Genomic DNA, 13,058 nt, shown 5'->3' on the forward strand with positions numbered 1-13,058 from the left:
TTTGTAATCCATGGCATTTTCAGAAAATTGAAAGTTATTAATCACAAAGATTGCAAATATCTAATTATTCTAAATTCTTTCACTGGAATTCTGATACAGTTTTTAACAGAAACAATACAAACAAAAGAAAATAGGAGCCACTTGGAGAATTTGGGAAAATGCTCCTAAGTACTTTGGTTACAGTACTGGATAACTGTTTCACTTTGAATTCAATATCTAGATCTAGTGAACAAGAACTCAGCAAATCCAAAACTTCTCATGGAATCATGCTAATTTCAAAAACACCTGTTGGGCAGGTTTCTCAACTTTTACTACACCTGTTCAGTCAGAAGTTGCACCTCACTGAACAAAAAGAAGAATCATCCAAACCATAGAGACTATACCTATCTTGTGTAGATTATCTGTTCTTCGACAAGAGATGCACCCACACAGCTGCTTTAGAAGAATTCAGTTAAAAAGGGCTCTCTCCAGAAAGTCTGAATTCATTGAAACTTAGGGTTCATTAATTCCAGTGATCACTGAACCAGTTATTTGCCTCTGTTGCGTAACATTTCTGTTTCCCAGAAGCTGCTTTATTTAAATTGTATCTCTACTAATGCCATATCTATAACTCTATTTATGTTAGCACATATTATGCTTGGCACAAATAAATCCTGTTTCTGGCAAGGCTGTCTTGCTCCTCCCTTCCTTCTTGCCCTCTCCTTTCCTCCCTCCATCTTCCCCCTTTCTCTGTCTCTCTCAATGATTTCCTTCATGTTAATAGAAAATTTTGGCAATTTACAGTAGCAATTTATAATTCAAAGAGAATTATAGTGAGGATACTATTGTATTAGTTTATTGTTATAACTGGAAAGTATTGTATTAGAACCACTGAAATGTTACTCCCCTTGGACTATGGGAGCCTGAAGCTGTGATAAAATCAAGAGGGATAAAGAACTGAAGTTTAAAGGACAAAACTGACCATGGAGCCAAACAATTAATACAGGAACAACTTCAGGAACTACTGCACCCCAAAAGGGAATATTAGTCAGGAACTCTGGATTGGGTGTATTTAAATTTTGCAGGATCTTGATGGAAAAGTTTGAGTAAGAAGTGAACTTTCTGGGCCGTCTATGTGCAGGTTGGAGAAATAATAATGTGTGTTGTTAATTTCCTTCAATTGCTGAGCATTTCAGGTTCCTCTGGGGAGCATTTACCTACTGTGTTAAATGCAATGGACTACGAACATTTCAGAAAATATTTACTGGGACACGTAATGCTGTTGGTCTTCATTTCCATGGATGGAAGCCCTAATTTTCACAGTCTGGATGTTATTAACTTATTTGGTGGGAGGCAGTAAAGAAGAGAGAACCAGACTCTTCTCTCTGATGCTCAGTGACAGAAGAGGAGGCAAAGGACACAAGAAATGTGTTCTTGAAATACAAGAACTTAAATTTGAATATGGGAAAAACCACTTTCACTGGAAGGATCATCAAAGAGTGGCACAGGGTGCCCAGAGAGGCTGGAGAATCTCCATCCTTGAAGATATTCAAACCCCAACTGGACACAGTCCTGAATAACCTGTTTTGGGTGGCTGGGCTCAGAGCATGGGCATAGACCAGATGATTGCTAAGGGTCTCTTCCAATCTCAAAAGTCTGCAGATCTGTGATTCTGTGATTGAGGTGAGACTTCCATTTTGTCAGGAGTATTTTGACTTGAGTTCTGGAATTATGGTGTTCAAAATTCTTCAAGTTTGAAGAGTGCCTGTAAGTTATTGTCCTGTGTCAAGTTGGATACTGTCCAAAGGGATAATGGGTGATGGTAACTGAAATATTTAGCAAGGGGTGTACTTTTCTAGTATCAGCTCTATACAATTAAGAAATTGTTTTCTTCTTCCTTTTTGAGGCCAAGACAGCAAAATGAGTGACTGTAGGGAGTATTTGGGGTCCTCATCTCCATTGTTTCGGGCAACCCTGAAACTACCTCTGAGGTAAGGAACCTGCCCCAAAAAGACCAATCTCCAATGGTGACAGATAAAAATAATTCTACATAAACCCCTCAATATGCAGTAGAATATATATACATGAAGAAGAATAAAATAGCAGTATGTCACAGAAGATGCCTGTAACAAAATCATGCAATGAATGAAATTATGCAATGAGTGATTACAAGCACACAAAAGAGAAAAAAAACAGAAGGAAGGAAAACCAGAAATAAATTAAAACTTGATTTAAAGAACAGTAAGAGGAAGAGAAGGTCTTAGATTAGAAAATCTTCCATAATTTACAGAAGTGTCAATCTGCATTTGCAGATGTGAGCCTGTGCAGAACACAAGTTCTGCAATAGAGGAATGCTGTTCGGCTGCCAGATACATCTTTTATTACTTAAGCACTAATAAAATTATCTAGATAAGATAGTGAGACATTAGAGTGCCATTTAATCTTAATCTAAATAAGGTTAAAATTATTTCTATTGGCTACTTTGTAGTGAAGCTGTTTTTCATGGAAAACCCTGACTCATCTCACTTCTTTCTAATGTTTCTACATTATCTAGTTTTTTTGTTAGCGTAATTAAAGCTGAGTTGAAATAAGCTGCTTGTACATTCACTTTGATTCAGTAAAGTCCCATTCTTATATTATTCAATATTACATTGTTAGCATATATTGTTCCACATATTATTCTACTGTAAGCCATATATGTAGGCTTATTTACAGACTTACTCAGTGATAGATTAATTATAAACTTCTGAGTGTTTTTACAGATGCAAGGAATTCTGTGCAATGCAATTTTGAGAAAAACGATCAAGGTTTCTGGTAAAAGATTCACCATTCTTTTCTGCTATCTAGAAAATATTGTTTACTGGAAACCAAAGCACACATTTAGGTAACTAACACAGCACTAAGACAGTGTGAATAGAAAAATCTAGATATGTAATACTTGAAAGAGAAGGAGCTGACTGTTCTTTAGATTTTGTGATAGAGGCTCTCAAGCCTTTAAAAAGGGATCCTTCTATTTTTATGTTCATGCATGAGAGTATTCTGTCTGTTTGTTTTAACAGTACAGCTGGCTCCATCTCAAGTTTGGAAAGGCTGGGTTGGGATATGATTGTGTTCTTGGCTATAGGATTGGTATGATGTGATGTCTTGTGTTGTCATGACCTTACTGTGACCTGGATTTCCACTGCAGTGACTTTTACCTAGTGTGTGGAAGAAGTGTTTTCAGGTATTTGACTGTGTTAATGCGGTTCAGTGATACTAAGTTTTGGAGTTGTCAAGAAATCTGAGTTTTGTCTTGAGGATTCAGAGGGTTGGGAGGCAATTAACCTTGGCTCCCTTCATTCCTCTTGCACCCCAGCTTCTTCACAGAGAGCCTTGTCTCTTCCGCTGTGTTCTGTCTAATGAGAGCCCCTCACATCTCCACATGTGCCTGGTAGTCCTCAGCCACCAACACCAGTGTTCATCAGCCGTCTTTCTCGTGCTTTTCCTACTGATGACCCACTGTGGTTTCTCCAGCAGCTGGGTGTGCCCCCATTTCTGTATACACTGAACAGTAAATGGTTGGATTTTGCTGTTTTACCCTTAATCTCAGTCACAGTGCTGGAGCCTGGTGGGGTGAGGACAGACAGACAAGCAAAGTGGGAGGACTGTGGCATCCCCCTTGGCTGCTGGCCATCCCTTGCTGCTCCCTGACAGAGGGAGGGTGTGCTGGGAAGAAAAGAGGGAACAATTTTATGTGTCTTAGTCCAAGTATCCCAGACAAAGGATTCAACTCAGTTCTGCTGTCTTTGGACAGAAATATTTCTCTCTTGTAACAGCAATTTTGTTTGGTCTTACAAAATAGCTTGAAACTGAGACCATTTCCATGTGTCAAGCCACTGTGTCCTCTCAAAGGGAAATTATGAAAAGGTAAAGTAATGATTCTGTTAAAATATACCAGCATCTAAGAATACATGTGTATTGTTTAATTTTATTTTTATTCTTGTCACAGTCACTACTTACAGATTGTTCAGAATATGAAATGAAAAGGAATAAGATATTGTTGTGAGTCTCCCTTTCCTGGCTGATACTCCACTAGAGTATCAGGACTTTCATTTTATGATATTGGATTTTTGTCATAAATAAATACAGAAGCAAGTATACAATAAGTCCTTTGTATCAGGCTGCAAAACAAGACTATTCTGCTTATAGAGACTAAAAACATAAAATTTGAAACGAATGTAATTCCTAGACACAATGAGGTCAAAAATTATAGTAGTTTTCTATGATGATTCTTATGAAAATAGCCAAAAGAGAACTATTGTCAATAGTTAAAATCATGTATTTTAGGTATCAAGCAACAGCAAGCTCAGGTTTCATATTTCTAACTAACAATTATCCTAGTCACAGATTTTCATCTCCTCTTAATTGATTTAATGTGCTATTCAATTACACTATTTTGGAAGGGGGTTAAAAAATACAAATAAATGCATGCACGTAGAAGTAATGTTCTGTTTTCTCCATGAAACTTCTGTAGTTATTTAGAATATTGGATTATGAATATACTAAACTCCAGGAATATCGTTGTGAAACAGGCACTGAGAGCATACATATCAAGCTTGTGGTCATGTTTTATTTCCTGCAGACCCACTGTAGTCAAAGATTTCTTGTGGGACTCTTACAGCTCTGTTGGATCAGATTCTCAGCTGACATAACCAAGTGTAAATCTCTTGTTGGAAATGGAAATACATTTATTTGTATTTTCAGGGAATGATCATAGATGGTGTGATTCTTTTTAAGTCCTGTTACTGGACGTTGACGTGAACCATGCCATCATGTTTCTCAAAATATACCTGAAATGGAGGAGTTGCTGCAATTTTCTGCAGAAGTTGATCCTGCTTCATAAGAATTTGATTGATTTGAATACTTTTTTAGTACTTCCTGAATTTTTAATGATTAATAATTCCCTAGTGGCTATAATAATCTAGATAGGCAAATTTTCAGTAGGTGTTGAAAAAAGTTGAAAATCAAATTTGAATTCTGAAATAATCTCAAATTTAAAACATTCATCTGAGAATTAAAATGCTTAAAGAAATCTGCCTCCAAACAGGCTTTAAACTGAAATAAAACTACTTTGCACTGACAGTCTAAATGGGCCCTACAGCTCGAGTGAAGGCATTTTTAAAATTAATTTAAAATTATGTATATGTGTGAGGTTATATTGATCCCATAAAGTTTATAAGCAAAGATAAAGTTATTTTAAAAATGTGAACAAAATATTTATACAGCCCTATGAAAACTAAATGAGTGGGCAGGGCTGGATTCTTGTAAATAAAATAGTTTAGCTGTTTGGCATATAGAGAATGTTTGGATCAAAGCATCAGCAACTGCCTGTGGTTGATTTATAGTGTAAAAGCAGCTATCTCCTTTTCTTTCTGTTTCTAGTAGCTGATATTTAAATCTCAGCTATGCTATTACTTTTGAAGTGATAGCCAAGAAGAACAGAATTATGAACTAGAATTATGAACCATATAAGACACAAATGTCTTTTGGATTTAGGTATAGAATACAGTAACAGTCTAGCAAAATGCAAGACCTTAACTTAGAACCTTTATTTCATACTTTAGACTGAACTTTATTTGGGTCAGGACCTGTGTGAGGCTTCTGGAAAAATAGGAAAAGCTGTACCAAAAGCCTCAATATTTTTTGTTGTAATTTTGTAGTGTTTTCTTGGAATTTTGCAATATACTGAAATACTTGAGGGAGTTGCTCGTGAAAAATTCCTGGTGAGGTATTTTGGTGTCTGCAACCTTCTTTTAGTGCAGGTCGCTAAACAAATCTCTGAAACTCCCACCTCTGAGGAGTGTTTGTTAGCTCCACTTTGTGTTTATTAGCACCTTTATTCCTAGATAAATGCCCTCAGATTAAAGAAATTTACCCACCTTTGCAATTCTTTGAATACACATGCCTATACATATATATCGGATACAAACACTAGATTTCATGTATTTTCAAAATTCATATATGCAAAGAAGTCTTTCAAGTAATGCAGAAGTAGGAACAAAAAGTGTATGATTTTTGCTGCTAGCATTTGGCAAGACTAAAGGGAAATGAAGCAAACAGATGTCCTAGAAGCTGTCGAGACCTAATAAGTCTGGTATTAATAGACATGTCTGGGCCAAGCACTCTCTAGAGATAGTAACAATAACTGTTGCCTCCAGATAGTCACATGCCTTGTCTCTTCAATTTTCTAAAGGGTTCTGATTCTCAATTGTTGTGTTTTTAGTTTTTTTTAAATTAATCATTACTTATTATAATGCTGTCTGTAGATTTAAGTTCCCACTCCTAATGAGGTGTCTCAACATGAAACAAATTTTAAGGAGTTTTTTGGTGGTGAATAGGGACCGATAGTTTAATTCCTTCTGCCCTGGAGGACTGGTATGGTTTGCAATATTGAAAAATTCTAGTTTGAACAGATGTGCTTGGCAATTTCTATCATGGTCATGCTATGTCCTTCTAGAAGTTTGTCCCATGATAGTATCCCTCGCCTTCCATTGTCACCCGAAGGTTCTGTCAACTTTAATTGACAGAGCATCTCCCATGCTCAGGAAGATGGAGGAGTAACACACAGAGTCTCCTCTTCACTTAGGACTCTGGATGTGTAATGCTATTGACTCAACTTTTAAAAAATTTTATTTCTTCTGGTAGACTACAGCAATGTTTGGTCTCTTGTTTAACCACTGTCAAACCACACATTGGCCTAGTGGGGGACTTCAGATTTGTGTCACAAGGCTCTTTCGTGGAATACATGCTCAGAACAGCTGCAAATGCAGGTAAATAGAGGGAGTGACACAGAGCATTTTTCTGTTCTGGTATTTTCCCTGGCTGAGTGTCGCACCACTGAACTTGCTGAACAAGTGATGGCATCACTCAATCACCATCTTAGGAATGTTCTTCATCAAAGAAAGCGACTCTTTCTCGTGCTTTCTTATTCTCTAACTTGCTTGTGCACTGTTATGTTTATCATATTTTCCTTACTTCACTTGATTATTGTAGAAGGGAATACAGGTGACCTCACCCCTGATAAGTAACAGCCGTGTTAATTAACCAATACAGCCTTGCCCCTGATGAGTAACAGCTGAATCCAATAAGGATGAGTGAGATACAAGAGGGGGGTGAGCTGGTCCGAGGAGTGCCATTGTGGAGGAGAAACTCTGAGGTGCATGGAGGAGAGAATCATGAAGAAGGCTCATGGGGACAGAGACTCACTGCTGTGAGGTCAGTCTGGGTGTGCAGTCAGAGCCTGTTGTTGGAACCTGCAGCCAGTCTAGCTGGGTAAAAGCCTGTAGTCAGAGTGTGCAAACTGATACCTGCAGTCAGTGTTCAGCAGGAAATAACCAGCAGACTGAGGCTGCAAGGGAGACCTTGAGTAGGAGTTTGTTGCAGCCAGAGTCAGTGAATGGTTGGAGTCAGCATGGCTGAGCTGTAAGGAGGAATAAACCAGGACCCTTTTAATGCTGTGTTTGACAAGAAGTCTGTGACTTGGCTCATTTTTACCTCTAATAAGAGGGCTGCTTCAACAGATTGTGTCCCCTATTATGACCTATAGTATTCTACAGGCTAGACACTGTATTTTAAGATTTATACTGAAACATGCGTTACTCTGCCCTGTTTGCTGAGGCACTGCTGCAAAAGGTACCTACAGCGTATTATTGTCTGCTTTGATTAAGCTCTGCTTCCTGGTGGCCATATGCTTGTGAAAAAATGTTCTGTTACTGTATTCATTACAGTTATTCATTGGGATTTACTGACAGTGTCTTGTTTAGTCACCTGTTTCTGGAGCACTTTACTTGTTGTTAAGGTTTTATGCTTCATTGTTTCAAAAATGTAGTTCTTGAGATTAACTTTGAGTAATGGAGAGTAGAGCTACATCCAAGCCTCTAATGAAAACCACTGTTCTTTCTGGAAGGTGATTCATATCATGATATGAATTGCATTCATCTGAAGGGCTGGGGGTTCATTGCCATTTGCTTTATTTATGTGTACATAATAATCTCAGAGAAATATTCATGGACTGTGTTGACCCTGGAAAGCATTCAAAAGACTGAATTGTCTGTTTAACCAGATCTTTCATTAAACGTATCTCATTCTCTCCTCCCTATACTCACAAACATCCGTGGAAGTAAAACTATCAATATTTTTTTAAAAAATCACACTCTTTGTATTGTAGCATTGCTGTAAATGCATGTGAAATTCTCTGTGGCAATCCTGTGGGTTTTTTAAAGAAATGAAGGATTTTAGGGTTTTTTTGATTTCAAAATGATTTAGTCAAATGTTTTCAACCACTTAATGAAAACAAGCTGGTACTAAGCTTTTTAAATGGCTGGCACTAGGAAAAAAACTTTGCACAGAAGTTAGAACATTTCTGCAAGTTTGTGGTATTCTGGGTTTTTACTAGGAGGAACTAGTATCCAGAATCTGCTTGCTGATTGCTTTGAAGTAAAAGAGGTCCTCTCTCCCAGTTCAAAGTGGCTACAAACAGGCATCTTCTGAACATAATTACCCAAATTTCATGTGGTGCTACCCATCTGTTGCTTGTCATCAATCAGAAGCTGAACAAATCCATCTCTTAAAGCTCTGTTATGGGAAGGAAGCTTATATGTATTTCTAATTCTCTTCATGCCTATTCCACCTGATGAGAATTGCTGCTTGCACTTAGGCATTAAATTGCCACAGCTGAGTTGGTCTGGAGCAAGTTAAGAGAACCTTGGCCAGGCCCTCTGTCTGGAGGAGTCGGCAGTGAGGAACAGGTAATGCTGCAAAAAAGAGATGTTAGTTTGTGCCTCTGTCTCTGGAGGTTGTTATAAAACTCAGAAGCACTTTTCAATTATTTTGATGTCAAAACTGTGAAGTGCTTCTTGGGAAGAGCTGATTGGCTAGTGTGTGCTGTCAGTTTCTTAAGCTTTACAGAGAGGAGGAAAAGTTTAAACAAACGGATGTTTTGGTTAAGTGCTTTCAGCTTCCTTTTGCACAGTTTGACTTTTCCTTACATTTTTATTTCCTATTAGCTTGTGAATATTCTTCTGATGAGCCTGAATCAGTTGTAGTTTGCTGGTACTACATGAGTGTGCTGACACTTCTCACCTTGGCTACTTTTATGTTGAGGTTGCTTTGTTGAGAGTTCTTCAGCTGTGGAAGACCAGCTTTGAAACAGAGGGAGAAGCTTTATTTTTGTTTCTTGTTATTTGTATTTGTTCTTTTACTGTACTACTGTGTCTACTTATGCCTCTATTTACTTAATTCCTTCAGTGTGCTTTCTGAATAGGTGCTGAAGTAGAAACACAGGTTCATGACTAATAAACATGCCTGATTTTCAGCTTTTAAGTCAGTCTAAAAATACTGTATTTATTTTATTTATGACTGTGGTATATGTGACTCTTTGGTGGGAGGCAAATTTCATTCAAAGTGTATTTCTTGAAAGGAGCATAATACTTGCTCAGCCAGAGTCTATGATTAGAAAGCTAGCCAACAAATATGAAAAAAATTACCCTAACTCTAAATCACACAGAGTTTATAAAAACAACCTCACAAGTTGTAGGTTTAACATCTGCCTAGACTAAAATGTCTAAATGATTTGAATAACTACTGGTGAGCAAAGTGATAATTTTTTGCTCTTGCATATGTGTTTTACATAGTAAAACCTATTTTGAATCAGATTGGAAAGATTTTTCTCTTTCCACTAATCTGTGCCAGAATCCAATTATAGAACACATCCCAGTAATGGCAATAAACAATAGTTATAAGAGGAGAATACATGCTGCAATTTATTGTTGCCAAATAAGACCCTTTAATAAGAAGCCTGGATTTTCTTTAAAGTGACATTTTAAAAGGTTTTCTTCCCCATTTACAGCTAAAGAATTGGTACACTTCCAGCATCTTGGTGCATTTGAAAGTTAAGTAAAGCAAGCCTTTTTTTTTATACTTCAACAGCTTCTTCATCCTCTGAATAAAATATCTGAAGCATATAAAGAATGAAATCCCAACCACTTTGAAGTCACTTGGAAAATTCATTTTGTCTCTCAGTGAAGCTAAAATTTCACCCGAAGTGACTCAAATATTACATTATTCTAAATTTCTTTGTGTGTAGTAGGTTAGATTGCCATTTATGCTATTTTCCTGTTTCAGACTTTAAAATAAATTCCAACTGGCATCTTGCATGATGCCCTTAAATGATTATTCTCTTCAGCTTCTCTGCCTTGTGCCAGAGCTCTGAGAACCAATATGGATTTTTTTGACATTTGTATACTGAAAAGCAGAAGGCCCCATAAATGTTCATGCTCCTCTGACTCTACACCATAGATTTTACACAGAAAGACTTCTTCTGGAGAACTAAGAGTGTTTTCTGCAACAAAAAAGCAGCAAGTCCAACAGTAGTGATTCCTGGAGAGTCAGAGTTCCTATTTCACTGACATTACATTAGAAGCTTTTTTCTCAGCACTGATTACAAATCTATTGCAGAGGAGGGATTGGGCGCATTAAGAGTTTTTATCTGTGCATTTCGAGTTGATTACATTCCTTCCATTTGTTTGCTACCTGTTCTTTTGTAGTCTGGAAATATTTTGCTTATTTTCTGATGACTATCACCACAGCATTCAAAATTTTGGGGGTTGTCAGCAGATATAACAAGCTCTGTGTTGGAAGGGACACTTAGTGAGGTCACAGCTGTCAAAGTGATGACTTTAGAGACCTATCAGTAGGACATAAAAATCTTAGCAATTTTTATGGAACTTTTGGAGCCTTTTTGTTCTAAACCCATTTCCCTTCTCTGTGCTGGCATAGAAAATTCAGAATATCATGTGAATACAGAAGTGGTAATTTGTCCGGGACAGATGTAAACCATGTCAATGTTACAAACTAGATTTTTTTTTTTATTATCAGGAAAGTAAATTGTAAAACTTCTGAATGTACATGGGATAAAATATTGGGCAGAACACAGATATAAGAGAAAAGATAGTAGAAATCCCAAGAAAGAGGGTGAAAAGCTCAGGGTCTGTCTTGCCAAGAAAAATTGTTTGTGTTTCCAGAGCTACAAGAAGCATAGTATGTTTTTTACTATAAACCCAGTCCAAATTCCTTTCAAGAGAGCAACATCCTGTAGAGTATCCAGTAATAGACTCCATAAATAAGTATGGAGTAAGTAAAGCTGGTAAATGATAGCTTGTAATCTATAGGGCATGTTTATATTTGAATGTTTATAGGGCATGGGAGAAGTGTAGCCCCTATGGAGATGAACAAGTTGGTTTTTTTTTTACCCTATACCTGGATTTTTTGCTCACGGCCATTATATATTTTCCTTTGCTTCCTGTCCTTTCCCCTTATGAGGAAGGAAGCAGATTATGTAATTAAATTGCATGTGTGTATTTTAAAATATATATGTATAATGACTATATCACTGCATGTGTGTGAAGTTTATGTAACTGGATAAAGAAAAAAAGGCAATTTTTCTCTATGCTATAAAACCAGTATCACATAAAATCAGTTTGAGTCCATGATAACAAAGTTTTCAGTGGTCTAGATTCATATCTGAGGTTGGTCCAGGATGTAGTGGCATTGCCCTAAATGAAGAGATAAGATTGTACTGTGTGACTTGTCAGAAAAATTGGTAGTAAAGACCCCAGGTCACAAAACTGCCTTGCGGATTGCATTCGTATAAGGACACCCTTTTTTTTTACCCTGGTGAATTCCATGTATTGCAACTAAATTGATTGCCTCATTTTGCAGGTATTTTTTTCAAGTATCTCAACATTGACATTAGTAGTCTTGCTGTTGATTTTGATAGAAAAAGGAGATAATTTTTATGAATTTCTTTCATTTTTGAGAAGCATCTGTATTTCCAAGAAAGCCATAGAATCAGCCTATGATTCTATGATGCTGCTTGAAAATGTATTGCTCACTTTTGGCATGAACAAAACTGGTCTGGAAGCCTCAGGAGACCAGGCTTTCTTGGAATTGCTCTGTCATCAATGGAAGTACCCTTCAGACCATCTTTTCCCACAGCATTTTGTTGCTGCAAGACTTGGCTTTGTCTACAGAAGCTTCTTGAACATTCAAAAACGTAACTTACCAAATCTCAGACTGAGCTGATGTTGAGAGTCAGTGAAATTGATTTAATTTACATTCACAGAAATACTTTTTAAATGTGTTTTCTTGAGGAGTACATGTCAGAATCCAAAGCACAGACCTTGTTCTACCTGTGAATTAGAGGGTTTAAGTAGTTCCCTGTTTATCTAATGTGTGTAGTTTGTGTTCTTGCATTTCTACAATTTTTTGATTTCTTAGCAGGTGCCAGATTCTCCACATAGAATCTTGCTTCCATTTAGAGTATTTAGAATATTTTGTAAACCAAGACAGCTGGAAAGTACAAAAAATAAAAAAGTCGACAGAATTTAGTCAACATTTGAGTACAAACCATCAATATGAAACAGATCACAGACTTGCAGAATAGCAAGGGTAGGATGGAGCTTTAGAGATAAGTGCAGAAAATGCAGTATTTAGATGAAGTAGCGGGTAGGAGTATTTCTCACGGATTCAGGGAAGTTCTACAAAGCTCTGGTGAAATCCCATGTGTTCTGTTTGAAAATGCATGTTCCTGCTGTGCATATTGCATTTAAGTTTTTATTTGCTTGCCTCTGTATGTAAAGGTTATCTGTTCTCCTTCAGAGATGCTATCTATGATGGTATACCTAATATCCTGATTTGCATGATCGGGGGGTGTTTTCACAACATTTAAATGTTGGCACTGAACACACGGAGGTGTCTGTACTCATCCCACTGAATTGATGCACCTAAAGCAAGGAGGGTCATCTGTCTAGATCTTTCCTAATCACTGGGGAGAGAGATCTTTCTTTGCTACAAAGGCAAACCCCAAGTCCCTGCTAACATAGGCACCTACATGTGATAATTTAAATACCCTCCTTTCTGCCTTCAGCCATCTTTATTAACATATTCCTGCTTTGTCTAAGAATTTATTTGTTCCATGTCCAACTTGGTGTGAGAAGACTTTGCTAGGTGTGTCTACTAACTCATAAAGAGTGCTGATCCTA

At 37.2% G+C, this 13,058-nt stretch overlaps 1 long non-coding RNA gene across 2 annotated transcripts in view; it reads left to right on the forward strand.

The window, feature by feature from the left end:
* Positions 1-7,154: 7,154 nt before the first annotated feature.
* LOC136291444 (uncharacterized) overlaps positions 7,155-13,058 on the forward strand; it is a 118,918-nt gene continuing 113,014 nt past the window's right edge. The window contains exon 1 of one of the 2 annotated variants that reach the window (XR_010721536.1): positions 7,155-7,233. This is a non-coding gene — a long non-coding RNA (uncharacterized lncRNA). The remainder of the gene's footprint in view (positions 7,234-13,058) is intronic. The other variant, XR_010721537.1, reaches the window with a different exon arrangement.

Source organism: Chamaea fasciata, unplaced genomic scaffold, assembly GCF_029207755.1.
Source record: "Chamaea fasciata isolate MVZ Bird 193981 ecotype frontalis unplaced genomic scaffold, bChaFas1.0.hap1 SCAF_6, whole genome shotgun sequence".
NCBI lineage: Eukaryota > Metazoa > Chordata > Aves > Passeriformes > Sylviidae > Chamaea > Chamaea fasciata.